This window comes from Poecilia reticulata, chromosome 6 (genome assembly GCF_904066995.2).
Source record: "Poecilia reticulata chromosome 6, P_reticulata-male-v2, whole genome shotgun sequence".
NCBI lineage: Eukaryota > Metazoa > Chordata > Actinopteri > Cyprinodontiformes > Poeciliidae > Poecilia > Poecilia reticulata.
Window position 1 is genome coordinate 27,409,688 of NC_088835.1, and position 13,122 is coordinate 27,422,809.

The 13,122-nt window shown below is 36.5% G+C and overlaps 1 long non-coding RNA gene across 1 annotated transcript; it reads left to right on the plus strand.

Moving 5' to 3' along the window:
• Positions 1-8,098: 8,098 nt before the first annotated feature.
• Positions 8,099-8,732, plus strand: LOC145552025 (uncharacterized). Its single transcript, XR_014087960.1, has 3 exons — positions 8,099-8,151; positions 8,263-8,315; positions 8,670-8,732. It is a non-coding gene; the product is annotated as an uncharacterized LOC145552025 (long non-coding RNA).
• The last annotated feature ends 4,390 nt before the right edge of the window (positions 8,733-13,122 follow it).

Below are 13,122 nucleotides of genomic sequence, written 5' to 3' on the forward strand. Positions count from 1 at the left end.
GGTTGGAGTGATGAGAACGTTTTATTAGTATACATTTTTGTTTTGTGCTTTTTATTTTCGACAGCTCTGACTTAAGTTTATTCATATTTCTGTTAAAATGTGAAACACTAAAAACATAGATCACATGTCATTCTCTATTTAATTGGCTGGAGCTCTAGTATGATAGTGCCTCTGTACAGAGCTAAGAAGTCATTCATAAAAGGGGAGAAAGTGGAAATGACGTTTGCATTGTCAGGAATTTGTTGAAATTAAATGAAATTCCCCTGAGATATTAATATATAAAATTGTAAATTCTTCTTACCAGCAGCCATTTCCACTGTCTTGTTGCTGGCAGTTGATTTGTAATGATGTATGGATGTTGACTTCTCGCTTGTAAATAGTTTTCCTTTTTATGTTCTTGGTATTTTATAGTCAGTTCTTAACTCCTCCCTTTGAATCTGTCTGCCAATGCAGTCACTGTACCTTACAGGAAGTGTCTTGGCTAGGTCTGTTGCAATAAGCAATAAATCAATTGATGATAATTAAACAAGCTAAAGTTTCATTTGCATTGCTTATTGTTCTTCTCTTTCTCGTTCTACAAGCAATTTGATGACATAGTGGTCTCATCAGCCCTTTTCTGAAGGAAAACTTTGTATAATCAAATTTTATTGATTCCATTACATATTTTTAAATTATGGCTAAAAACTGAAATATTATAGAATATATTATTAATGTAAACTAAAGAGAATAAGAGAGAATAATGAGAGAATAAGAGAAATAATTTTTTTTTGTTTTGTTTTGGCTGTCCTGTTTAAAAATATTTGTTTGAATCTGTTAAACTGTTTTGCAAAAGAGTGAAAAAGATGTGTCATACCAATAAAAAATGGTCAAAATATTTGCATGACATGTTTTCTGCTGAGAAGCTAACACAAAAGTTCACATAAGGTGACAAAGATTCTAAGGCCGGCCCTGTTTACTGGTGTATAAAAATCAACACTTAAAATAAGCAACATGAATGTGGCACACTGGAGGAAAAACCTTGAATACACATAAGGATAGCACTTATAATAAAAAAGAAAATAAGATAGGAGCAGCATAAGAAAAAAAAGTGCAATTATGAAAAAAAGAACCCTATTCTAAGAAATATTCAAACAGAAAAATAATGAATGATTTATAAAGGAATAGCAATATTTTACAAGTAATTGATGTACCATAAATTTGATCCTGGGAAATGGTTCTAAATTTTGGGAGGGGAACTGTTCTTGTCTGCAGTAATAATTTTCTTGATTTTATTTGAGTTGTATATTTAATGTTCATCATGATCAAACTGTGGTTGCTCAACTGAAGTCTAGTTGTAACGTTATAAACCAACACCTGAATTCCTTGTTTCTTGCATTAGTGAGGTAATTCATTCTAGCAACTGGTTGGAAAATGATGGTTGTTCATACGCTTCATTATTCAAGCTGTGCCAGTTAAACTCGTCTCCCTCTCCCATCTTTACTGAAACAATGTTAGTGATGGTGATGTCCTTAAAAAGAAGAGTCACACCCAAATCAAGTTTTGCAAGTACAACATTAGGCCTTTAGTACTTACTGTACTCTGGATAAAATGTCATAACAAGTAAATCCAGCAGGTGTGGCTTTCTGAAGGTTCATGTGAGAATCCTGTGTTCATTTTTTTGTTTGAGGTGTGGCTATTTTAAAATAAAACCAGTTCATTATCTAGAAGACATTTTTGTTAAGGAAAAAAGAATAGCAATCTTTTATAAAGAATTAATGTACCAGAAAACAAAAGCTTATTATAAAGGGATGAAAGCTAGTTTGTAAAGCTGCCTAAGCCTGCAAAGGAAACCTGGTCTCATCATAACTTTTCCATCACAGGAATTCAGACTCACCGTTGCTAAAATGAAAGATTAAATAAATTCTTCATAAAATTCTAGTGGCAAACTAAACGTAGAGTGAAATATTAAGTGCCCCTGGCACCCTTATTTCAAATTTTAATCGGTTTGATGTGAATAAATAAATATAAATGAATAAATAAATTTACTATATTCTAAACCATGTTGAATTAGATTAGGAATATTGTAACTAATGGTTTATTCATGATACACAGTGCTGGAATTAATTGCCTCCAACTCTTGTCCCATAAGAGACAGAGGCTGACAGAGGAAGCAGAGAGGAGGGGGAGAATCTTGCTGTGTGTGTGTGTGTGTGCGTGCGTGTGTGTGTATCTGATCTCTGAGCCAGCATACGGTGAAACCTACCTCGCAGTATTTCACAGAATGATATATCCTATTAGCTAGATAAGAATTCATGCCACATGGTTCTCTTTAAAAGGATTGTATCATATCTCTCAGCCAACATACAGTGAAACCTACCTCATCCTCTTCCGCAGAATATGATATATCTTATAGCTAGGTAAGAGAGGGTGACCTCTTACACCACAACCGGTGATGCCCACCTCAGGATACATTAAGCAATCCTTCTGAAGAAAAAATTAGCAGATTCATGCCACATGGTCCTCTTTAAAAAGATTGTATCATATGTCTCAACCAGTGGTGGGAAGTAACGAAGTACAAGTACGTCGTTACTGTACTTAAGTACAGTTTTCGTGTATCTGTACTTTACTTAAGTAGATTTAATAATGGATACTTTCTACTTTTACTCCACTACATTTTACAGTAAGTATCTGTACTTTCTACTTCACTACATTTCTATAAAACTGTCCGTTACTCGTTACATCCAAGTCTTGTTGCTCTTTTTGTCCGTTAAAATGTGAAGTTCAGGGATTTAAGGTGGCGCCGTAAAATCCAAGCAATAACGTGACTTAGTGTCTGTTGTCACCCATCGGCTCCACCTTTACTCGCACGCGGAGCTCCAGACATGCGCAGTGGTTTCCTCTGAGCGTCAGTAATATAATAGCTGCATAAATCATAAGATATGGCGACATGTAAAATCACGGTGGGGACTTTGTCCAACTTTTAGCGTCACTTGGAAGGAAAGCTTAAAGAAAGGTAAGATCTGTGAACGTGATGCTAGCAAAGCTAGCTGTACTGAGACATGTTGCATCTGCGATGAAACAAAGTTGTCACTCATGAGCTGAATTATTGTGTGGAGGTGTTGACTGAGGTGTCGCATTTATGGGACAACGCTGTGACCAAAGTCTTCAATATAGTGATATGACATTCAGGAACGATCCGATTCTGCTGGACGGATCTTTACTAAGTCCTAAGAACCGAAGCCTCACTTATAGCCGTTCTGTGTTCTTGCGTACACTGCGGTAGCTATATTATACACACACACATTTATTTAATTGCTGAATAAGTAAAAGTTGAAAGTATGAACACAGAGCATGCTAATTGCTCATTGATTGATTTCGTCTCCTATCATGGTGGCAAACATCGCAGTGGGAGGGAGGATGAAAACAGTCACGGTGCTCCTTCTGCTTGGTTACTTGTTGCGCCGTTGGACAGTGTTCATAGTTGAACGTTATTTACCGTTAATTGCGATGTTTCAGTTGTGGTTTCTGACATGGGCAATATGGGCAACCGCCCTGGGCGTTATTTTTCTAGGGATGGCAGGAGACATCTGCGGATTGTAGCACAGCGATGAAAGCAAAACAGAATGAAGTGAGTTTTAATTGATACTGGTTAAATTCATTTCTGCTCTTAAGTATTTAATATCTAGGTGTTTTTATGGGAATGTGGATCTTTCAGATCAATCTGAAAACCAATTTTGATAGGTAAACTTAATGTTATTGTGTCATTTAGCGCGGGGCGCTGGTCTTGGGTTCGGTGGTCTTGAATACAACTCTGCTACATGGCTTCTTGGTTGCATGTCCTCCATCCCGCCCACACCTTCTTTACATCCCCTTTCAGTTAGATTTCTTTCTAAATAAATGTCACTAATGAAGTTCATGCTATGTTAGGACAGGAGACAAAATGTTTCCATCCCTGAAATTATGATTCATAGAATCACATATCTAAGTCTAAACTGTTACAGAGAATAAACACAATAAGAACATGTTTAATCTGTGGTAGTGTTCATTAAAATGGCACATTTCTGATGTATTAAAATTAAATACGATCGGCACACTTAATGATATTAGCGATTAGGTAATGCATTCAGCGAGTACTTTTACTTTTAATACTTAAGTATTTTTAAAAGCCAGGACTTTTTTACTTTTACTTAAGTAAAATGTTAATGTGGTACTTTGACTTTTACTTGAGTACATTTTTGACTGTGTATTTGTACTTTTACTTAAGTACATTTTTTGAGTACTTTCTCCACCAATGAAAGAAACTACAAAAAATGTTTCAGAGTTGTAACAATACTGAAGTTACTGAGTAAGAGTGAACTGAAATATTACTTAGAAAATTCATCTTAAAATCTGAATACTCTTTTGAAAGTGTGCAGTGAAATTAATGTAAACTACTAGCAGGCAAAGCACAATGTTCGCCTAATATTTGTACCAACAGTAATAGAAAAAATGATGCATATAAGAGGCATTAATGTTTAAAAGTCGAGGCAAACCTAAATTTACTATTTTAAAAACAAAAAGCAGCAGGAGGATGTAACTTCATAACCTCATTTTCGAAGCAGAATCTCAGAGGGGAAAAAAAGAGAAATTACATCTCTGTAAAGCAAGAACAGATTATAGCAGCCAAGTGGAAAAATTCACTCTAACGTGGATTATAATTATGAAACAGCAAAGGTAGATGTCATATTTTGGGGATTCGGGAAATACGTGATTTGTACCATTTGTTCTGTGGGTTTTTTATGTGGATCGGTGCCACTTAAACGGCTGTAAAGCGAAGGTTTTGGACCTTAATCTGACTGACTAGTTCGGACTGAAGCGTTGCTGCTCTCTGTTGTTCTTAAATTACTGTGCTCAGTATCGCTTGGACTGCATGTTAAATGTATTTTATATAATTGTCACATAAAAAAAACTAAGGATTTGCCTAAAAATAATTTCAAACTCCGTATAACACAAACGCATCAACACACGTATTGACTGACCTCTTGCCGAATCGCTGCCTCTGTTCTCAGCCTGTTCCTGTAGCAGTGGATTTCCTCCGGCATTATTTTCCTCCAACAAATTATTCCACTGAACGAAGCACGTACAGCTCCCTTTTAACCTCCGTCTTCCATTCCTGACGCTGGATCTTCAATATCCTCAAGCTTTGAAATAGCAGGCAGTTACAAACCGTGTGTTAGCTGTAGTGGCTAAGGTTTGGCTACAGTCCGCTGTCGCCTCGACATCAGCAGGAAAATGAAAAAAAAAAAACCTAAGTGTGGCCTATGTGGTTCTGGTGGCTTCTATTGGTGTAGCAATGAATGACAAGGAGCTGCTCAAGTTGGCATCAGCGGTTTCTTTAATTCTCCATCTGCATTTTACAGAACGGGCATGGAGGTAAAGTCAGTCTCTGGCATAAAACAAGCTCCTCGTCGGTGATCCTCATGGCTCTGAGGATTACCCATAATAAAGTAACTACAATAAAATCATTACAAATTACAGTGATCGCATAGTGGATTTTGTTTTACAGTAAAAGAACAACCAGTGAGTGTCTTATACAGAGAAAATAAAGTAACTAATTAAAATATTCTGAAAAATAAAATAAAATGCTGACATTTTATTTACTGATGCCATTTTTATCTTTTAGTTTATATAACCTTAGAACAATGCAGAAACATAAATGAACCACATCATTATATAAAACTGTTAATATAAAACTCAGACTCATGCTAACCATCTGCTACAGAAGATTTGGTAAAACATACCTGCATTTTACAGAACGGGCATGGAGGTAAAGTCAGTCTCTGGCATACAACAAGCTCCTGCAAGGAGGAGCCATAGTGTTACCGCGTGGGAAATTCCCACTGCACTTTCCCACGAACTAAACATTCTCAAACATGACAAAAACGACATAATAACAGAACTAGCGTGACTCAAACCGAACATATTTCAACAATATGCAAAAACGAAAACCATAAACACATTGCACAAAATGCATAAATAATATTTCTTTATGACATGGCAGAGACACGTTACCTCATCGGTGATCCTCATGGCTCTGAGGATTACCCATAATACCCCGCTCTTTCTAGGTGAAGACAATACAACTTTTTACCAGCAGATGGTGCATTTTAGCAGGATTTAACCCGAACCATTTTAACTATGTTACATAAGCACTGGATGGTGCAGGTGTTACGTCAATCCGCGTTTCCCCATCAGATACGGTTCCCCCTGCGTCTTCTTGCCGCTCCGCCCCGCCCACGCGGCAAAATACGCGCGTGCTCGTGCTGAGCACTGAGAAAGCACGCGCGTAGGGAACTACGGACACCGTGAAAGCTCAAACAACATGTTTCGGCAAAGTTGTCACTTTCTTCACGTTTTAGCGGGAAACTAATAATAATAACAACAACAATAATAATACTAGTAATAATAATAATAAATAATAGTGATGATAAATACATAAATGTCACATAGATATTATAATTATTATAAATGTATATATATGTTTAGTTATATATAGATATATATATATTTATGAAATAAAAACAGGGCAATGTATTTTAATGCTCGATATTACCCATCAGATACCGTTCCCCTTGTTTTACAGTGGGGGAACGGTATCTGATGGCCATATTTCACCCATCAGATACCGTTCCCCCTATGTTAAAATCACCCATCAGATACCGTTCCCCTTGTTTTACAGTGGGGGAACCCTATCTGATGGCCATATTTCACCCATCAGATACCGTTCCCCTTGTTTAACTGTGGGGGAACCCTATCTGATGGCCATATTTCACCCATCAGATACCGTTCCAGCAATGTTAAAATTACCCATCAGATACCGTTCCCCTTGTTTTACAGTGGGGGAACGGTATCTGATGGCCATATTTCACCCATCAGATAACGTTCCCCTTGTTTTACAGTGGGGGAACCCTATCTGATGGCCATATTTCGCCCATCAGATACCGTTCCCCTTGTTTAACAGTGGGGGAACCTTATCTGATGGCCATATTTCACCCATCAGATACCGTTCCCCTTGTTAAACAGTGGGGGAACCCTATCTGATGGCCATATTTCACCCATCAGATACCATTCCCCTTGTTTTACAGTGGGGTAACGGTATCTGATGACCATATTTCACCCATCAGATAGGGTTCCCCCACTGTAAAACAAGGGGAACGGTATCTGATGGGTAATATTGAGCATTAAAATGCATTGCCTTGTTTATATATATATAAAGTAAACATATATACATTTATAATAATTATAATATGTGACATATATGTATTTATCATTACTATTATTTTTTATTATTATTGTTATTAGTATTATTACTATTTGTTTCCCGCAAAAACGTGAGGAAAGTGACAATTTTGCCGAAACATGTTGTTTGAGCTTTCACGGTGTCCGTAGTTCCCTACGCGCGTGCTTTCTCAGTGCTCAGCACGAGCACGCGCCCTATATATATATATATACATACAGATATATATATATATATATATACATACATATATATATATATATATATATATATATATATATATATATATATATATATATACATACATATATATACATATATATATATATATATATATATATATATAATAATTATAATACCTATGTGACATTTTTGTATTTATCATCACTATTATTTATTATTATTATTATTATTATTATTATTATTATTATTGTTGTTATTGTTATTATTGTTGTTGTTATTATTAGTTTCCCGCTAAAAAGTGAAGAAAGTGACAACTTTGCCAAAACATATTGTTTGAGCTTTCACGGTGTCCGTAGTTCCCTATGCACGTGCTTTCTCAGTGCTCAGCAGGAGCACGCGCGTATTTTGCCGCGTGGGCGGGGCGGAGCGGCAAGAAGACGCAGGGGGAACCGTATCTGATGGGGAAACGCGGATTGACGTAACACCGGCATGTATTATGTACAGTCACTGCATTGATTCCCAATTGTACAATGGCTGGTTGAGAATAATTTTAACTTATTTACTTAAGTATTTTTGAGAAAGCGATATATTTGCTACAATATTTTTTTTAATTTTACATTTATTTCCACAGACTCCACAGAATGGGAGTCACATTTGTGTCAGACTCTTCAGGAACGTTCTGATGTCTGTAATGAGGACAGAGATGCAACTGTGTGTGAGTATCTACTATTTTAGAATGTTGATTATATTTTATGCTTCAACATTGTTTATGTACATAATGTAATTATGCTATGTATTGACAATGTGCAAAAAATGTTTTCCAGCTGCATCAAGGACCTACTGCCAGTCATCCAGATGTTGGTCAAGAAAGAAGCAGGTAAGATTTATTACTAATCTAGAGATGTCACAATTCCTTGAATGATTAAAGTACTGTGATTAATTAAAATTCATCAAAGCTAATTATCTGCCTCAGAGTTTGTTGAATTATGTTTTACTATTTATTACAAACTGCTTTTAATTCTTTTTCTTCCAATTGTTTCCAAGTGCTTTCTCTTTTTCATTAAAGTTTTTATTTTTTGTAAGAATGTATTAATATAATTTTTTTTGTTTGTTTGTTTTAATGTCTTATGTGTGCATACTAAGCTGGAAGTTGCCAAACAATTTCACTGTAGTTTCATAATGACTAAAAGATGCATGTAGCTCATAATGATTGTCTGTTCTGTATTAACAGCTGATGGAGGAAGGCAGAGAGTTCTGGCAGCAGAGGAGGTGGCATTCTGGGAGGATGGCAGCTATGATTTGGTGTCAGGATGGACCCCAAGTTCCTCCAACCAGGAGCTCAGTGACATCAGGACAACAAGACAGGAAGAGACGTCAGGTCCACACTACAGGAGAGATGTTGGGCCTGTCCTGAAGGCAGCATAATGTTCATGTTTGGACAAAAAAAAAAACACTGCCAGATGGTCCAGAAATGGACAAGCATTTATGCCTTATTTTGTGTGCAAACAGTAAAAAAATAAAATGAAATAAATAAAAAAACTTTTGTCTCTTTTATGTTCCTCACATATGAACATGTTGCATATAAGCAATATCAAATGAATATATTTTAACACAGCATTTATTTTTATATAGATTTTTTTAAATACAGCATTAAAAATTTTAATGATTGCGGCTGGGTTATTTATAAAGACATAAGTGCTATCCAATGGGCACACATCAGCCAACCAATCACATGTCAGTGATTAACTGTGATGTCATCGTTTTTCATCTAATGACTGAGAATCCACGTGGGTCTGCTGCAGCGCCTTTGCATATGCTAGGCCAGTGTTTTTCAACCATTTTTGAGTCAAGGTACACTGTTTTAATTGAAAAAATCCCGAGGCACACCACCAACCAAAAATGGAAATAAAGATACTCTGTAGCCGCCTATATTACATATATAGTCATTCTTATCAAAGTCTCTTGAATAGGAATCAAATAAACACAAAAATGTATTATCACATTTTACATTTCTTATTTCAAATTGCACTTAACATGTCCACTTCAAAAATACACCTGAACAGAAACAACACTGTGGTGTTAAATTTAAAGAAGTTGTAGAAAACGTCAAAGTGTTTTACAAACTAATCCACAAGCATCTTATAGCCGGAATACAGAAAATAATTCTTATTCTGAAAGAAGCAATAATATTTGGGAAACATTTCACTTCATATTCACTGTTAGAATATGAAGAGTTGCATGTACAAAATGTCAATATCTGTATATTTTACCCACCTGGTGTGAAACCTGAGCATGTTTGGATGAAAACAGCTGATTTTCTGGCAGAAATTGAAGAAAGACAAAGCTCTTAACATCTCAGTCTCTCTCTGTTTTTAGTTTTTATAGTAGCCAGACTAGAGAAGCTCATTTCACACAGACATGTTGTGGGAAATGGACCCATGTTCTTTCTAACTACTGCTGAGCTTCACTGTCTTTTCCATCATTGTCATCACAGTCTTTCTAGATTCAGTGCTCTCACTGCTACCTGTAACATTCGTGCATCACTAATTCTCGTTTTAATGTAAAATGCTCTGTACCTTCTGCCACCTAGTGGTAAGAACATTACATGATTACGCCGCTGCTACTGCTACAGCAGACACTTGAAGATGACATTATTTGCAGATAATTCATTTTCAAAAATTCTTTTAAAACTAATTACCGTATTTTTCGGACTATAGAGCTCACCATACTAGCACCCTCAATTAAAAAAATAAAAATAAAATAAAATAAAAACTGGAAGCTGCTCTCGGTTTTCCATTAGGACCCAGCAGAATGCTGCGTCCTAATAAATCTGCACTCCGTCTCCAAAGCCGAACCATGGTTTCATTCACACCGAGCTTAAATGCAGCGGCTGTATTTCCCTCCTGTACTGCCAGATCGACAACCCTCAACTTAAAAGCTGCATGATATGAGTTTGAAAACATTTCTCCGTCGTGCCTGCTGCTAGCATGTGCTTGTTCTAAATTAGCAGTTCTCAACGTGGGCCACGTTGGGCGTTCAGAGGACGGCAGGGGGCGCTGGCGGACATTTTTACAAAAGGGGGGCGCTGGGATGCCTTTGGGGGGCGTTTGGTCGAAGGTAAACTTTACACCTTAAATGCACAACAATACCAGTTTAGACTTTGAGCAACTTGGTAAAACTGTATTGTGTAACATTAAATCATGCTTGGCTGCAACTGTATCGATGGCAGCTCTTCTTCTTCTATTCAGTGTTTGTTAGCTTCTTGGCGCTGCTCCATTCTCCTGCTACTGGTAGCTAAAATCACAATACCCTCACTTTGTATCCCTCTGAAAAATGAACCCATTTAAATAAAGAAATCCCTCCATGGTGACACCACGATAGAGAGCGTTCATTGTATAGCGTTAACACCGGTGCTCTAAGTGGTCCGGTATAAAACGGGGGTAATAGAACAACGGTACCACAGCACTTTTAAATTTCAATAATCAGAATGCAGAAATTGTTTCCGTTTTAAAAGGTTTATGTCAGTCTGCCTTTTCCCCATTGATACGCTTCCCGACCGCCCTGCATCTTAGGGGGTAAAAAAAAAACTCTGAAACAGGAGAAGCGGGACATAAAACGGAGCGACGAACTAGATGTGAATTATGGCATAAAAACAGAGAATCCGACACTGAACAGTGAAAAAAATCAACACATGATGTGAAACACATGACGATTAGACGGCGCAGCAGGTGATGAGATTACTGATGGTGAGCGTCAATAAACGATCAAATAAATCTAGCAACAGGAAAAAACTAAAGTGAACATAGCAATAAACCATGAGAGGATAAAACTAGTCAAATAAAACTAAATGGAAATGAATGAAGAACAAAATTCAAGAATAAACTAAGAAACTAAAGTAAATGCAGAGGAATAAACTGGTATGGCAAGACCTTTTGAGCAATAATTAATACAGAGGACTGTATGGCAAGAATAAACAGACAGTAGCCTATTTCCAGATAAAAGGTAAAATAATATTGTTTTAGTGTCATGGGTTTGTTGAGACCACATCTAGTACTGAGAATAAATATATCTTGGACCATAACAGTAAATAACTGATCACTTATTTAGGTTTTTAATTAGATTTGATATTTTTATTTCTTCAATATTATTTTTCAAGTCAGTGTTCATGTCATGAGGCTGATGACTCCATGACACTTTGAATTTGACTCATTAGGATTTGATTAAGAACCAAATTTGTTCTTTGTAATTTCTGTCCAGTAAAACTATTAATCTATAAATCAATAGACAGGTCTATATAAAGATATAATCAATGTTTCTCTCATATTTGTATGGCATTAAAAGGACCTGGAACTTGTGTTTTTCCACTGAAAGCTCTGGTTTGAACAATAAATGCCATGTGGGTGAAGTTTTATGGATGATACTCTGATGTCCCATTCTCCTGAAGGCAGCACAGAGCTGCACCACCAGAAACTGACAGAAACACTGAAGAGAAGAAGAGCCATGATTAATGTAGTTACAGTTCTATCCATGTTTTAATGTTGCAGAGCTCAGTCGTTTGCAAATAGTTCAAAGTTTAAACTGGCATGTTGTTCATCTTTTATCTGGTCATTTTGTGGAATATTTAACAACTAGAAAATGGCAAAGAATAAGAATATATTCTCCACTCTGATTGGCTGCGCTAGGCCTACCGATTTTAACCTGAATGTTCATTGCAGTTTTCTGAGACGCCTGTGAAAATAATTTCTATTCCCGTTACTTTTTTGTTCTCTGGGAAATGGGAAATAATTTTTGATTATAAATACAGAAACAAGTATAAAAATTAAAACATCTACAATAGTGATAGTAATATTAATGATAAAATAATAGTCAGTGCAAAGTAGCCTGCAAATTCTTTAGTGGGGGGTCGCTGAGGGACCTGGATAAGGGCTAGGGGGGCGCTGGCCCAAAAAAGGTTGAGAAACACTGCTCTAAATGAAAAGTAGCCGTTCTTCTTTGATTTACAATTTTGACTTCTAATGATTCACTTCCTGCTAGAGAGCCCTCTGGTGGTTGAAGAAAAATCCGCAGAAAAGCCACATCGGGCTACAATCCGCGTGGTTCAAAGTTAAGGAAAAAAGTAGCAGCTTTTAGTCCGGAAACTACGGTACCGTAGTGACATTGAATAATTTCCACGGCACACCTGACGATCACTCACGGCACACTAGTGTGCCGCGGAACAGTGGTTGAAAAACACTGTGCTAGGCTATTCGTATGCTAAGTAGAGCCGTTAACACCTCTCATATAAATGTGTTTGAAAGTTTAATTAAATGTAGTTTCTGTTTACAGTTTAGCAATACAACAAAAACAAAGTAAATAGAGTAAATAAGTAGCCTATTTAATAATGGAGCACTCTTATATATTTAATAATTTTGGAACTAGTGACTTTTTTTTGTTACCAGAAAGAAAATCGAGACACAAAAGTGGAAGAAATGTTGCAAAGATCTGATGGTTGGGAATCGAACCCAGTTGTGTTGAAGACTTTAGTCTCTGTACATAAAGCATCTACACCATTTTGTGACATTTCATGTGTCCATCCCCTCAGATTATTTACCCTTTCATTTTCAGGTTTTATGAAAATACACAATTTATGTTCACAAGTTTTTTAAACCTTTGTGTGATTCCCTTACAATTGAATGAAAGGCAAA